This window comes from Schistocerca serialis, chromosome 5 (assembly GCF_023864345.2).
Source record: "Schistocerca serialis cubense isolate TAMUIC-IGC-003099 chromosome 5, iqSchSeri2.2, whole genome shotgun sequence".
Lineage (NCBI taxonomy): Eukaryota > Metazoa > Arthropoda > Insecta > Orthoptera > Acrididae > Schistocerca > Schistocerca serialis.
In genome coordinates, this window is record NC_064642.1 from 117865326 (window position 1) to 117882890 (window position 17565).

A 17565-nucleotide genomic window follows, 5' to 3' on the forward strand; every position below is an offset into this window, starting at 1 on the left:
CACTGCAAAGTCGCGGCCCCAGAGCATAAGTGGGCCTCCACTGCAGGGGGAGAAGCGCATTCGCCGTCGTGCCCTGTCGATATGGTTCATTATGACTTCTTTTGTGTTAGTATGCACTACAAGACGGAGCGCACACTGTGTGATGTTCCACTACCTAAACAACGTCTTGCTTGTCTCGAACAGCCTTCGTTTTCTAAAGTGATTAGAAGTGGAACATCTTTTTCCGCAGAATCGACATGTTACACCACAAAGTGTAGATCAGATGTGGCTTAAATTCAAAGTAATTTTATCAGCGACAATTGAGAGATTTATGCTGAATAAATTAATAAAATATGGTGCGATCCCCCATGGCACAGAAAATAGGTCAGAACATTGTTTAAGAAGCAACGAAAAAAGGTGACCAATTTAAAAGTACACAATAATCATTAATTGGCGATGTTTTACTGAAGCTCGAAACTTAGCGCTGACTTCAGTGCAAGATGCTTCTAGTAGTTTCCACAAAGAAACTGTATCGAAATCTGATAGAAAATTCAAAGGGATTCTGGTCGAATGTAAAGTAAATCAGCGTTAAGTAACAATACCTTCATTGTGCAATACCAATGGTAATAGTAACGATCGCAGCGCCGCTAAAGAGGAGTTATTAAAGACAGTTTTCCGAAATTCATCCACCGAAGAAGACGAAGTAAATATTCCAGAATTAGAATAAAGAACAGCTACCAAAATGAGTTACTTAGAAGTAGATATGCTAGGTGTAGCGAAGCGGCTTAAATTACTTCATAAAGGCAAGTTTTTCGGTTCAGATAGTATAATGATTAGGTTCCTTTCAGAGTATGCTGAGACAACAGCTCCTACTTAGAAACGATACCGTACCGAAAGGCTGGAAAGTTGCACAGGTAACACCAGTAATATAGAAAGGAAATAGGAGTAATCCGATGAATTACGGACAGACATCACTGACGTCGATTTGCAGTAGGATTTTTGGAACATATTCTGTATTCGAACATTATGCGTTACCTCGAAGGTAACGGTCTATTGACACATAGCACAGATTCAGAAAATGTAGTTGTTGTGAATCGGAGTAATGAGTGCTATCGACAGGGAGTCTCAAGTTGATTCCATATTTCTAGAGTTACAGGCGGATTTTGCCACCGTTCCTCACAAGAAACTTGCAGTTAAATTGCGTGCACATTAATTATAACTTCAGTTGTGCCACTAGATTCGTGATTTCCTGTCAGAAAAGCCACAGGGCGTAGAAACTGAAAGAACATCTTCGAGAAAAACAGAAGTGATATCTGGCGTTCCCAAGGAAGTGTTACATAGACCCTCTGCTGTTCCCAATCCATATAAAAGATTTAGGAGATAATCTGAGCAGCTCGCTTGATATTGTTTGCAAATGATGCTATAATTTACCATTAAGTAGTCACCAGAAGATCAAAACCAATTACAGAATGACTTAGACACGATATCTGAACGGTGCGAAAAGTGACAATTGCCTCTGAATAAGGAAAAACTGAGATCATCTACTCGAATACGAAAAGAAATTCGTTAAATTTCAGTTACTACTACTACTACTACTACTACGTGATCAGGCCCAGTGGACCGCACGCATCTACAAGTTTCCTCCTCCACTTATTCTGTCCATTGCTGCTATCCGCCACCCTTTCACATCTATTGACACTTGGTTTAAATCTTCATGGAGTCCATCCCTCCAACGCTTCTTGGGTCTTCCTGGCGGTCTCTTTCCTGTAGGTGAGAAATCCAGGAGCTTCCAGGGCCATCTGTGATCCCCCATCTGGGCCACATGGCTGGCCCACTGCATTCGTTTGGCTTTGACAGTTCCTGCTATGTTGGGCTGCTGGTATAGTTCCTCAAGCTCTTGGTTGTACCTGATCCTCCATTCCCGTGTATCTGCATCCAGAACCGGACCGAAGGTCTTCCGAAGCACTTTCCTCTCAAAAACAAGGAGCTTATGGAAGTCCTGTTTTCGGATACTCCATGTCTCACAGCCATATAGAACAACAGGCTGGATCAGGGTTATGTACAGTCGAATCTTGAACTGTCTGGAGAGATATCTGGACCGATAAATCACACAAATGTAAAGACTGTCAGTTCAAATAAATACCTATGAATTACAATTACGAACAACTTAAATTTGGACGATCATACAGATAGTGTTGTGGGGAAGGAAATCCAAAGACTGTGTTTTATTGGCAGAAAAATCAGAAACTCCAACAGGTCTACTAAAGAGACTGCCTGTATTACGCTTGTCCGTCCTGTGCTAGAGTATGCCTATACAGTATGGGATCCTTAACAGATGGGATTGAAGGAGGACTTCGCACAGAAGGGCAGCTCGTTTTGTATTGCATCGTATTTCTGAATAACAAAGGCACTGCAGGATTGTATTTATCCTCTGACACCGGGCAAGCTACCTTCAATAATAAAAAAAAAGTCTCCCCCTTACAGGAATATACAAGTGAATACACGAGTGCAGGCTGTACACACATGGCTGACAACATATGAAAATTTGGGTCTTCCCGTGAGCTGAGTCGTGCTCGGATAGCCTAATGGTAAGGTAAGACGACTGCTCGCGATAAGTGAGAATTCCAGTTTCGAGTCCCGGTCAAGCACAAATTTTCATTGTAGTCATTCCACTTTACAGGGTATTCAATAAAAGGTGTCGAATATATATAGAGGTGGTAGCACTCACCGAAACAAGAAAAATAAGTCCAATAAACATGGGTGCGCAAGTGCGTACTTTCTGACGTAAGTCCAATAAACATGGATCCAGAAATGCATACTTTCTGCGATGAACCTGAGTTTACAGAAGGTGTTCAACGTGGAGTCCATTCATGACAATGCACCCCTCTGCCCTGCGGCGTAAGGAATGACACACCCATTGAAGTTTACACGGTTGTTACTGTATCGGCTGAACGCATTGAAGGCGCGACCTTGTAGCGTCCGCACATGATTGATTGACGTGGCGTAGACCAGTTCCTTCAAGTGTCCCTATAACCAAACGGGATTAAGGTCTGGGGAACGAGCAGACCAAGATATGGGGCCCCCGGGCCAATCCAGCAGCCCTGAAATGTCTGCGTCAGATCTTTGCGCACATTTTGACGAGTGTGCTGGTGCGCCATCATGTATGAAACACATTTGTATTCTTTGCTGCAGTGGTACAGTCTCCAGCAGGGTAGGCAATACATTAATGAGGAAGCCCAGATAGCACACCGCAGTTCAACTTCGTAGTAGTACGTATGACCCTATCAATCTACCGCCAAGTACGCCTGCCCATACGTTGATTAAGAATTGGTGTTGCCCCCTTTCGTCAAATGCTTGGGGATTCACATCTGCCAATACACGCTGGTTAAGGAAATTCTCAACTCCGTCTCTTCTGAAACCTGCGTCATCGGTAAACAAAATCTTGGATGTGGACAGTGGACTTGCGGCACTTCTGCAACAACCATTGCCATCACCGCCGACTGCCACAATGGTCCTGTGGTCTTAGTTCAAATGGTTCAAATGGCTCTAAGCACTATGGGACTTAACATCTGGGGTTATCAGTCCCCTAGACTTAGAACTACTTAAACCTAACTAACCTAAGGACATCAAACACACCCATGCCCGAGGCAGGATTCGAACCTGCGACCATATCAGCAGCACGGTTCCGGACCGAAGCTCCTAGAGTTGCTAGGCTACAGCGGCCGGCTGCGGCCTTAGTTGCTGAATGCGCTGTAGATGACATGGATACCGCAATTGTTCATGAAGCATCCTCAGATAAGAGAGTGAGACATGCCTTTTGGTGTTGCTAATCTTCGCACACTAGTCCCTGGGGTTTCTTCCACCGAGCGCAGCACATGCTTCTCCATGTCGGGCTCCTCCATGACTGTGCGGCGCCTTCCACTGCCAGTCTTCCGAGGCGCAAGGGTACCTGTGTCCTCAGACGCTGGAAAAGCCTGCTAAACAGCTTATCAGAAGGCACTCTGCACTGTGGATATTTTTCAGCGTAGACGGTATGAGCTCGCAGGCTAACGTAACAGAAAATCATATCCGCCATTTCACTAATCGAGCGGTAGGCTCCCATAGCTAACAAATGGTGGAACAAAGAAAATGTAAATGTACTACATATTAGTACGTACAAACAACGCAATAACAGTAAACACGTAAGTGAATCCGCGTTTGGAAGAAGGTAAAACACCATGATACATACCCAGGGTTGACAATACTGTACAATAAGGCCCACAAAGGCGACGAATACTTACGTAGCCTACAACACAACTCGAACCACATAGCTGACTGCAGACCACCCAATCGTAAGTAGAGTACTGTGAATAATACACTACTGCCCATTAAAATTGCAACACCAAGGAGAAATGCAGATGATAAACGGGTATTCATTGGACAAATATACTAGAACAGACATGTGATTACATTTTCACGCAATTTGGGTGCATAGAAACTGAGAAATCACTACCCAGAACAACCACCTCTGGCTTAACAGCCTCGATACGCCTGGGCATTGAGTCAAACAGAGCTTGGATGGCGTGTACAGGTACAGCTGCCCGTGCAGCTTCAACACGATACCACAGTTCATCAAGAGTAGTGACTGGCGTATTGTGACGAGCAAGTTGCTCGGCCACCATTGACCAGACGTTTTCAATTGGTGAGAGATCTGGAGAATGTGCTGGCCAGGGCAGCAGTCGAACATTTTCTGTATCCAGAAAGGACCGTACAGGACCTGCAACATGCGGTCGTGCATTATCCTGCTGAAATGCAGGGTTTCGCAGGAATCGAATGAAGGGTAGAGCCACGGGTCGTAACACATCTGAAATGTAACGTCCACTGTTCAAAGGGCCGTCAATGCGAACGAGAGGTGACTGAGACGTGTAACCAATGGCACCCCATACCATCACGCCGGGTGATACGCCAGTATGGCGATGACGAATACACGCTTCCAATGTGTGTTCACGGCGATGTCGCCAAACACGGACGCGACCATCATGATGCTGTAAACAGAACTTGGATTCATCCGAAAAAAATGACGTTTTGTCATTCGTGCACCCAGGTTCGTCGTTGGGTACACCATCGCCGGCGCTCGTGTCTGTGATGCAGCGTCAACGGTAACCGCAGCCATGGTGTCCGAGCGAACGTCCCCATCTGTTGACTCAGGGATCGAGACGTGGCTGCACGATCCGTTACAGCCATGCAGATTAAGATGCCTGTCATCTCGACTGCTAGTGATACGAGTCCGTTGGGATCCAGGGCGGCGTTCCGTATTACCCTCCTGAACCCACCGATTCTATCTTATATTAACAGACTTTGGAACTCGACCAACGCAGGCAGCAATTGCGCGATACGATATACCGCAATCGCGATAGGCTACAATCCGACCTTCATCAAAGTCGGAAACATGATGGTACGCATTTCTTCTCCTTACACGAGGCATCACAACAACGTTTCATCAGGCAACGCCGGTCAACTGCTGTTTGTGTATGAGAAATCGGTTGGAACCTTTCCTGATGTCAGCACGTTGTAGGTGTCGCCACCGGCGCCCACCTTGTGTGAATGCTCTGAAAAGCTAATCATTTGCATATCACAGCATCTTCTTCCTGTCGGTTAAATTTCGCGTCTGTAGCACGTCATCTTCGCGGTGCAGCAATTTTAATGGCCAGCAGTGTACATCATAATACACTACCGACGCATTTGACGGAGGGCAAATGCAACGGCTGCGTTAATATCCGCAACCAAGCGTCGCGCAGCCCCTCCTATACACACCCGTTTATTTTGGAAAGTATGCGTTTCCGGACCCATGTTCAATGGACTTATTTTTCTTGTTTCAATGAGTTCTACCACCTCTCAGAGTATTCGAAACTTTTTTTAAGCACCCTGTCCATATTCGCAAGTGCGAATGCATTTAATGTAAACCAGTAAGATGGTCACAGAACGTTTCGTCTGGCGTAACGTGGAAGCTGACTACAAAACATGGACACATACGTGCATCAGCTGCCAGCGCAGCAAGGTCGCGCGTCTGGCATTCCCCATACGTGGCAGATAAATGATACCGAAGGGACGTTTGCAACACGTACATATCGACCTTGTGGGAAACCTATCCGAGTCTAACTACTAACGTTACATCCTATCACCAACAGGGTAGCGGCGAAGCCTTTGCTGGATATGACAGCAGAAAGTACAGTTAAGGCACTTCTGTAAGTTTGGATAGTGCGGTTCAATTCTCCTACAGTCATTCCCACAGAACAATGGCGCCAGTTCGAATCAAAATAATTGTTCTCTGAACTGTGCAAACAGCGTGTTGTCCAATGATTTAGGACAGAGGTTCCCATCCTTGGCATACGTACGCCATGAAGTGCAAAATAAAATTTCTTGAGAGGTAAAAACGAAAGGTTTCGATTCTGTTTCGGTCTCACTAAACTAAATTATTTTTAAAATATCATTACGCTTTTCAGTATTGCATACTGTAATATTGATTACGTAAGCTGTCAATATTTGTATGTTATTTTCAAATATTAGCATTAATGCACGACTCCTTGTGGTGGAGGTTTCAAAAATGGTTCAAATGGCTCTGAGCACTACGGGACTTAACATCTATGGTCATCAGTCCCCTAAAACTTAGAACTACTTAAACCTAACTAACCTAAGGACATCACACAACACCCAGTCATCACGAGGCAGAGAAAATCGCTGACCCCGCCGGGAATCGAGCCCGGGAAGGTGGAGGTTACAGCTTTAGAAATAGATGTATGAACATCTTCCTCACATAGTGCACCCACTACACGTATACTTTATACTTTCTACCACGCATCTGTGACAGTAATATTGAGATGGTATTCATTGCATATGCTAAAATATCTCATGAAAGTGCCTTCTGCAGATTGCAGGTAGTTCCCTCACCGGACCAGAAATAGGTTCATTATTCACTTCGCGACAGATACACGAACTAATTGACTGCACGACACAGCAGTAGCTGTACAATGCCTGCTACACTGCCGCAGAGGCCACACAGTGTTATTATCACACTACTGGCCATTAAAATTGCTACACCACGAAGATGACGTGCTTCAGACGTGAAAATTAACCGACAGGAAGAAGACGCTGTGATATGCAAATGATTAACTTTTCAGAGCATTCACACAAGGTTGGCGCCGGTGGCGACACCTACAACGTGCTGACATGAGGAAAGTTTCCAACCGATTTCTCATACACAAACAGCAGCAGACCGGCGTTGCCTGGTGAAACGTTGTTGTGATGCCTCGTGTAAGTAGGAGAAATGCGTACCATCACGTTTCCGACCTTGATAAAGGTCGGATTGTAGCCTATCGCGATTGCGGTTTATCGTATCGCGACATTGCTGCTCGCGTTGGTCGCGATCCAATGACTGTTAGCAGAATATGGAATCGGTGGGTTCAGGAGGGTAATACGGAACGACGTGATGGATCCCAACGGCGTCGTGTCACTAGCAGTCGAGATGACAGGCATCTTATCCGCATGGCTGCAACGGATCGTGCAGCCACGTCTCGATCCCTGAGTCAACAGATGGGGATGTTCGCAAGATAACAACCATCTGCACGAACCGTTCGACGACGTTCGCAGCAGCATGGACTATCGGAGACCATGGCTGCGGTTACCGTTGACGCTGCATCACAGACACGAGCGCCTGCGATGGTGTACTCAACGACGAACCTGGGTGCACGTATGACAAAACGTCATTTTTTCGGATGAATCCAGGTTCTGTTTACAGCATCATGATGGTCACATCAGTGTTTGGCGACATCGCGGTGAACGCACATTAGAAGCGTGTATTCGTCATCGCCATACTGGAGTATCACCCGGCGTGATGGTATGGGGTGCCATTGGTTACGTGTCTCGGTCACCTCTTGTTCGCACTGACGGCACTTTGAACAGTGGACGTTACATTTCAGATGTGTTACGTCCCGTGGCTCTACCCTTCATTCGATCCCTGCGAAACCCTACATTTCAGCAGGATAATGCACGACCGCATGTTGCAGGTCCTTTCTGGATACAGAAAATTTCGACTGCTGCCCTGGCCAGCACATTCTCCAGATCTCTCACCAACTGAAAAAGTCTGGTCAATGGTGGCCGAGCAACTGGCTCGTCACAATACGCCAGTCACTACTCTTGATGAACTGTGGTATCGTGTTGACGCTGCATGGGCAGCTGTACCTGTACACGCCATCCAAGCTCTGTTTGACTCAATGCCCAGGCGTGTCAAGGCCGTTATTACGGCCAGAGGTGGTTGTTCTGCGCATTGATTTCTCAGGATCTGTGCACCCAAATTGCGTGAAAATGTAATCACATGTCAGTTCTAGTATAATATATTTGTCCAATGAATACCCGTTTATCATCTGTATTTCTTCTTGGTGTAGCAATTTTAATGGCCAGTAGTGTATTATCAACAATATTAACAGTATCGTTATTTTTTCTGGCAGTGGTCAGCCACAAAGTGTTAGCAGTTAGAAGTCCTCTTACTTCTGACCTGACAGATGTTGGGAGGCCAGTGTGGTTAACGGATATCAGCGGCAGTTACATCAGGAATCTTACCGCCCTAATGTGTGCATGTGAGAAGATAAGGTAATCGTACGTTAACAATCAAGTTATTGCAGTGCGCCGATGGTAGTATCTTCGTCACTGCTGCCAGACGTAATAAGCCGACAACCCGTGCCACACACTGACCGACAGCCAGTGCGAAGAAGACGTTCTTGCCGGCAACTGTTGCCGCTGTTTGCCCTCAATTGAATTACTATTTAAAAAATAAATGAATACCATTGTGTTAACTGACTAAAATGTAATGAAATAACGATCAGCATGCTGATTCACGTCTTGGCTCTGAGCATTATGGGACTTATGATTCACGTCTGACTGTCAAGAGCTGTTACACATTTGTGTGTAACAAAGTCCGCAAGAACTCAAAATTAAACGTTCAACTTATCATTCCATAAGCAGACGGAGATTGATTGTTTACAATACCAAGCAGAAAGTTACTCTAACTGTGTTGACTGATAATTACTGTGAAGAATAGAAAATAGTTTGCGACTGATGATTTACGCATATATGACAGTTCACCCAGAAATTAGATTGATGGCGAAAACAAAATGGCAGCATCAAGTAGCAGTTGTGGCACATAAATGAAAGTTGATAGGCGTGTCCTACATTAATTTCGCACCGGTAGCGTAAGAGTGGCGCTAGTAGAGGTACTATGAGGACGCAAATCAGTTCTGCTTTAAATACGCGCTATAACGTTCGTGAGTGTTAGCTACCTTTGAGATTGGTTGTGGTGGGTTGATGCTAGTCAACAATGCATTTAAGGCGACAAAGACGCCATTATCAACGGCTCACTGAGTTTGAACGAGGTCGTCTAATAGTGCTACGAGAAGCCGGATGTTCCTTCTGCGATATTGCAGAAAGACTTGGCAGAAATGAAGCCACTGTACATGATTGCTGGCAGCGGTGGTCTCGAAAATGTACCAGCATTTCACAGTTGCATTAGTTTATCTAGCACTTACATTAACCTGGGACTTTGCAGTGTTAATCTCTTAAATATCTTTCCTAGACAGAAGTATTCGCAAAATGTCAGTGTTCTACATCAATTACATTTTGATGTTGCGATTTTTTTCGGTCAGTGCCTTCACGGTGCTGCCCATCCCAGAGAGCTTTGTCACTGATAATTTTCGATGAAGTTAATTTCCCACCAGGACAGCTGCAAGTGCTTTTACTGAGGGCAGGGCCTTTCGACGTTCTAATCTGCTAATTGATTATCTGAATACTTCAAAAATTTAGTTGTGGCTTACACTGTGCGTAACAAAACAAGAACACGGTCAAAAAAGATTAAATCAAATATTTAGCTGAGTACAAGGCTGATTAATCGAAAATTGATCTTCTGCTATACATGTACACTACTGGCCATTAAAATTGCTACACCAAGAAGAAATACAGATGATAAACGGGTATTCATTGGACAAATATATTATACTAGAACTGACATGTGATTACATTTTCACGCAATTTGGGTGCATAGATCCTGAGAAATCAGTGCCCGGAACAACCACCTCTGGCCGTAATAACGGCCTTGGTACGCCTGGGCATTGAGTCAAACAGACCTCGGATGGCGTGTACAGGTACAGCTGCCCATGCAGCTTCAACACGATACCACAGTTCATCAAGAGTAGTGACTGGCGTATTGTGACGAGCCAGTTGCTCGGCCACCATTGACCAGACGTTTTCAAATGGTGACAGATCTGGAGAATGTGCTGGCCAGGGCAGTAGTCGAACATTTTCTGCATCATGAAAAGCCCGTACAGGACCTGTAACTTGCGGCCGTGCATTATCGTGCTGAAATGTAGGGTTTCGCAGGGATCGAATGAAGGGTAGAGCCACAGGTCGTAACATATCTGAAATGTAACGTCCACTGTTCAAAGTGCCGTCAATGCGAACAAGAGGTGACCGAGACGTGTAACCAATGGCACCCCATACCATTACACAGGGTGATACGCCAGTATGGCGATGACGAATACACGCTTCTAATGTGCGTTCACCGCGATGTCGCCAAACACGGACGCGACCATCATGATGCTGTAAACAGAACTTGGATTCATCCGAAAAAAATGACGTTTTGTCATTTGTGCACCCAGGTTCGTCGTTGAGTACATCATCGCAGGTGCTCCTGTCTGTGATGCAGCGTCAAGGGTAACCGCAGCCATGGTCTCCGAGCTGATAGTCCGTGCTGCTGCAAACTTCGTCGAACTGTTCGTGCAGATGGTTATTGTCTCGCAAACGTCCCCACCTGTTGACTCAGGGATCGAGACGTGGCTGCACGATGCGTTACAGCCATGCGGATAAGATGCCTGTCATCTCGATTGCTAGTGGTACGAGGCCGTTGGGACCCAGCACGGCGTTCCGTATTACCCTCCAGATCCCATCGATTCCATATTCTGCCAACAGTCATTGGATCTCGACCAACGCGAGCAGCGATGTCGCGGTACGATAAACCGCAATCGCGATAGGCTACAATCCGACCTTTATCAATGTCGGAAACGTGATGGTAAGCATTTCTTCTCCTTACACGAGGCATTACAACAACGTTTCACCAGGCAACGCCCGTCAACTGCTGTTTGTGTATGAGAAATCGGTTGGAACCTTTCCTCATGTCAGCACGTTGTAGGTGTCGCCACCGGCGCCAACCTTGTGCGAATGTTCTGAAAAGCTAATCATTTGCATATCACAGTATCTTCGTCCTGTTGGTTAAATTTCGCGTCTGTAGCACGTCATCTTCGTGATGTAACAATTTTAATGGTCAGTAGTGTACATCGGAACCAGGGGCTTAACGACGCACTAGGAATCAAATGATTTACGGACAGTAATTATAGTGCACACTTGTTAACTTCATTTTGAATAGCGGTGTAGTGTGTGGGTGAAACAACTGTTGTTAGGTGTAGGTGAGATATAGAGGAAGCAGGTTTTGCAACGACCGTCTGCATTCAGTGTGGATAGTTAGATTTCTTTCCTGAGATACAGTTATTGGTAGCAATCGCGATTCATCTCGAAATGCTTTATAAATAAAATAAAATGAAGGTTGTAGAAATAAGTAATAGCACTTGTCTCATTGACTTGTTAGTTGTTCGCTTAATAAAACACTAAATATCGTTTATCTTTCGCCATTTTAAAAATAAAAGTTTTCGAAGATAATTCTTTCTCAGTCCAATGCTTAGTTAGAAACTAATGTTTTGATGGTGGGCGGAGGGATGGTGGAGGCTAGGGTTACTAACTAGTATCTGATTACGCTGAGGGATAATTGTCTCAGAAAAGTTGGGAACCATTGGTTTAGGACAATGCCTCACTGTCTTCAGAGCAGAAGTCCCGCAAGGCATTGGCACTGCACCATTAAGGCGGCATTCATGTGCCACAAAGATCAGTGGTCTCAGTGGACGGAAGCACTGGCTAGCGTGCTTCTTAGGGGCTCGATCGGCCTATCGGCCTACAGAGAAGACTAAAAAGCATTCTTAGCAGAAATTTTATTTGGTGAAAGCTTCACTCTGACCGCAGAATTCGGAATCCCTGTAACACAGCCTAATGACACGGAGTTACCGGACTTGGCGAGGAAGGTCAAACAACACACTGTCCGTGTCCGTACGCCCCTTCACAACCTCATGGCGAGCAACGCGTGTTCATTCATAAGGCACTGGTAGATTGTGTACATATTTACTATACATTTCTTATAATTGTAACAGTCTACAGATCATCTCTGTACAACTTTCATACGAGGGTAATCCTAAAAGCAAGGTCTCCTATTTCTTTATAAGTACATAAACCTGTTTATTTCTACCATGGTTTACATCAGTTTACAGCTTGAACATTTAGCTATTTTTCGGCATAATCACCATTTCTGTCGATGCATTTTTGTAGACGCTGTGGCAGTTCTTGTAGCCCATATCATACCAGCTCGCCACCATGCTCTTCTTTCACCTCGTCGTCGGAGCTGAATCGCTTTCCGGCCAAATGTTCTTTTAACCTAGGGAACTGGGCCCCAAGTCAGGACTATAGGGTGGGTGGGTGATTATGTTCCACTGAAACTGTTGCAGGAGAGCAACGGTTTGTCGAGCGATGTGTGGGCGAGCGTTGTCATGGAGAATGTGGCGCCCTTGTTCAACATTCCTCTTCTCCGGTTCTGAATTGCCCGTTTGAGCTTTTTCAGAATCTCACAGTACCTGTCAGCGTTAATTGTGCTCCCAGCGATTCAGCTCCGACGACGAGGTGAAAGAAGAGGTTCATAACTTTCTGACCAGCATGGCGGCGAGATGTTATGACATGGGCATACAAAAACTGCCACAGAGTCTACAAAAATGCATCGACAGAAATGCTGATTATGTCGAAAAATAGCTAAATGTTCAAGCTGTAAACTGATGTAAACCATGGTAGAAATAAACAGGTTTATGTACTTATAAAAAAATAGGAGACCTTGCTTTTGGGATTACACTCGTATATTTATAAGAAATCGAATGCATTATTGAGTTACCTGTTAGATGAGAAGAAACAATTAGCAGTTTATGGAGATCTCTTAAAGATTCTGATAGGGACTTGTTTAGTTCAATCTGACTATTTTTTTTAGTTAATTCTGATTTCAGTAGAGAATTTTCTAACTCGCGTACAGCAAGATAGTAGGACCCTGGCTGATAACATTTTTATTGGCAGTGCTCACTAATTCAATTAAAATGTGCCAAATTGTTAACGGACTCTCTGATCATGATACAAAATTAATAGAAATAAACAACGTAGCGCCTTACAGCTCAGACATGGTCATACAAATCACTGTTGATTATTAATGAGAACAAGGTACAATGTCTTAAGAATAAGTTAAAAGAGATTGGCATGAGATGCTAATGTGAAATTAAATGTATTCCGTAATAAATTTATGTCTGAAAGTAGGTGACCTTAAAAGTTATCTAGAAAGCCGATTAAAAAATAAGTAAGCCATGGGTAACTAGAGGGATTAAAATCGCATGTTACATGAGAAGGGAAAGCTATAAGAAGGACACACTACGTCAAGATACGACATTACTTGCATGCTAAGAATACTACTGTAATATTTTAAGGAAAGTCACTAAAATGTCCAGAAATATGAGTGTCCTGCACCGAAATTTATAATTTGTTTTAATTTAATCGTATGGTTAGGGCCTCCCGTTGGGCAGACCGTTCGCCATGTGCTGGTCTTTCAATTTGACGCCACTTTGGCAACCTGCAGTCGATGAGGATGATGATAAGGACAGCACAACACCCAGTCCCTGGGCGGAGTAAGTTCCTCGACCCAGCCGGGAATCGATACCGGGGTCAGCTGACCATTCAGCTACCAGGGGCAGACGAAATTAATAATGCAGATAATAAGATTAAAACTGTGTGGGATTGTGTGACACAGGAGTCGGGATAACCAGTCAGTGTACAAGTTTCCATATCTATCAAACTAATAGAAAATGTATGACTGATAATTTACAAGCTGCAAACATTTTTAAATGTCGTAGCAAAAGTGAGATTAAATGACTGAATTGAGAAAGGAAGAGAATACATTAATAATGTCATTCCACAAAACTACTAGCAGCACCAACATTGTAAAAGTTCTAAAAAATAAAACCCCTAATGATGCTGAAGGAATTTCTGATAGGTTGTTCTAACTTAATAACGTTCTTAATTAAATATACTGTCACAGAAAATTTTTCTAGACATTTTAAGATACGCAATCGTCAAACCTCTTTATAAGAAAGGTGACAAGAAAGACTCCAGTTCCTCTCTGGCGCCATTTTCCAAATATTCGAAAAATTAATGTAGTCTCATATTTAAATACAAACAATTTACTTAGTATACAACGGATTGAATTCCAAAAGGGTTTCTCGACTGAGAACGCTATTTATTCATTCACTCACCAAATATTACAAGCCTTAAATAATAAAGTGTCATCAGTCTATATTTATTGCGATCTTTTCAAGGCATTTGAATGCGTAGATTGCGTTACTCTCATAGAAAAACTTAAGCTTTATGGAATTGATTGCCTTTGAATCACACTTAACAAACATGGTGCAAGAAGTTGCGCCGAATAAGTCAAACAATACCCTAAGGAGATAAAATTTTAGTGACTAAGGAGAAAACTTGGCGTTTTGGTGGTTCATTAATGTTAACAGCACTAATGATGTAAAAACGAAAGGTTTCGATTCTGTTTCGGTCTCACTAAACTAAATTATTTTTAAAATATCATTACGCTTTTCAGTATTGCATACTGTAATATTGATTACGTAAGCTGTCAATATTTGTAGGTTATTTTCAAATATTAGCATTAATGCACGACTCCTTGTGGTGAAGGTTTCAAAAATGGTTCAAATGTCTCTGAGCACTATGGGACTTAACATCTATGGTCATCAGTCCCCTAGAACTTAGAACTACTTAAACCTAACTAACCTAAGGACATCACACAACACCCAGTCATCACGAGGCAGAGAAAATCGCTGACCCCGCCGGGAATCGAGCCCGGGAAGGCGGAGGTTACAGCTTTTGAAATACATGTATGAACATCTTCCTCACATAGTGCACCCACTACACGTATACTTTATACTTTCTACCACGCTTCTGTGACAGTAATATTGAGATGGTATTCATTGCGACGGACTCGTTCCACATCATATCGATCAAAGAATGGTTCAAATGGTCTGTAGTATATGTAATTAACTTAATTACAAGGCAGAGAGAACTGAAGAGGAACACATAAAAAGACACTTACTCAGCGTATTTTATATTTTATGTGCTTGAGTTGTATGTGAAATATAAGCGTATTGTAGAAATCCCTCTAATCTTAAACACCACTGCAATCGATGTAACCGTTTACAGTCAGTAGCTAGTCAATCTCTCAGTTCCTAAACGTAAATTTACGAGATTCTATAACATTATTTACTATAAATAGGTTGTTAGTGACCTCGAAACAAATTGTTTGATGACGCTGCAAATAAATTTAGCGCGAGTGTAATATGTCTGATGACGCTGAAAATAAATTTAGCACGAATGTAACACTGTTAAAAGGTAAAACATAAAAACTCCAATAACGCATGCAGCGCAAAGTTGCTGATTCAGAAACTAAATACACTCCTGGAAATTGAAATAAGAACACCGTGAATTCATTGTCCCAGGAAGGGGAAACTTTATTGACACATTCCTGGGGTCAGATACATCACATGATCACACTGACAGAACCACAGGCACATAGACACAGGCAACAGAGCATGCACAATGTCGGCACTAGTACAGTGTATATCCACCTTTCGCAGCAATGCAGGCTGCTATTCTCCCATGGAGACGATCGTAGAGATGCTGGATGTAGTCCTGTGGAACGGCTTGCCATGCCATTTCCACCTGGCGCCTCAGTTGGACCAGCGTTCGTGCTGGACGTGCAGACCGCGTGAGACGACGCTTCATCCAGTCCCAAACATGCTCAATGGGGGACAGATCCGGAGATCTTGCTGGCCAGGGTAGTTGACTTACACCTTCTAGAGCACGTTGGGTGGCACGGGATACATGCGGACGTGCATTGTCCTGTTGGAACAGCAAGTTCCCTTGCCGGTCTAGGAATGGTAGAACGATGGGTTCGATGACGGTTTGGATGTACCGTGCACTATTCAGTGTCCCCTCGACGATCACCAGTGGTGTACGGCCAGTGTAGGAGATCGCTCCCCACACCATGATGCCGGGTGTTGGCCCTGTGTACCTCGGTCGTATGGAGTCCTGATTGTGGCGCTCACCTGCACGGCGCCAAACACGCATACGACCATCATTGGCACCAAGGCAGAAGCGACTCTCATCGCTGAAGACGACACGTCTCCATTCGTCCCTCCATTCACGCCTGTCGCGACACCACTGGAGGCGGGCTGCACGATGTTGGGGCGTGAGCGGAAGACGGCCTAACGGTGTGCGGGACCGTAGCCCAGCTTCATGGAGACGGTTGCGAATGGTCCTCGCCGATACCCCAGGAGCAACAGTGTCCCTAATTTGCTGGGAAGTGGCGGTGCGGTCCCCTACGGCACTGCGTAGGATCCTACGGTCTTGGCGTGCATCCGTGCGTCGCTGCGGTCCGGTCCCAGGTCGACGGGCACGTGCACCTTCCGCCGACCACTGGCGACAACATCGATGTACTGTGGAGACCTCACGCCCCACGTGTTGAGCAATTCGGCGGTACGTCCACCCGGCCTCCCGCATGCCCACTATACGCCCTCGCTCAAAGTCCGTCAACTGCACATACGGTTCACGTCCACGCTGTCGCGGTATGCTACCAGTGTTAAAGACTGCGATGGAGCTCCGTATGCCACGGCAAACTGGCTGACACTGACGGCGGCGGTGCACAAATGCTGCGCAGCTAGCGCCATTCGACGGCCTACACCGCGGTTCCTGGTGTGTCCGCTGTACTGTGCGTGTGATCGTTGCTTGTACAGCCCTCTCGCAGTGTCCGGAGCAAGTATGGTGGGTCTGACACACCGGTGTCAATGTGTTCTTTTTTCCATTTCCAGGAGTGTAGTTTGTTGGCTCTGTAGTCTTCCCATGACAGAAATGTCTTGGGATTATATTTGGTTGTGAGTTGATTACAATCACTGATTGAGGTCCTGTTTACGATTCCAGCCACAACTGCAGTTCGTGGGAAAGAAAGGTATACAGTTAAGACAAGAAGAGGTATACCTGGAAACCTGCTGTTAGCTGTTTGTTGACATACGGCTTTGCATACCCATCTAAGCCACGGAGAACGACTGTGGCAAGCTGGATCACACACACCTAATGTGTTACTGGACAATAACCAGTCGATGGGAATTTGTCCTTCGTAGAAATAATTCAACTTTTCTGTGCCCAGAAGCACGTGGCAGACAAAATGAAAATGAAAATTCCGACTGTTTCTTGTTTCTAGGAGAAATTTTTTGGTGGATGAAGAAAGTCACAATAAGACGACCTACAGCAAGCCATGAGTTTGTAACATCTCATACCAATAGATGGAGATCATACAATGGATGAACCAATGAA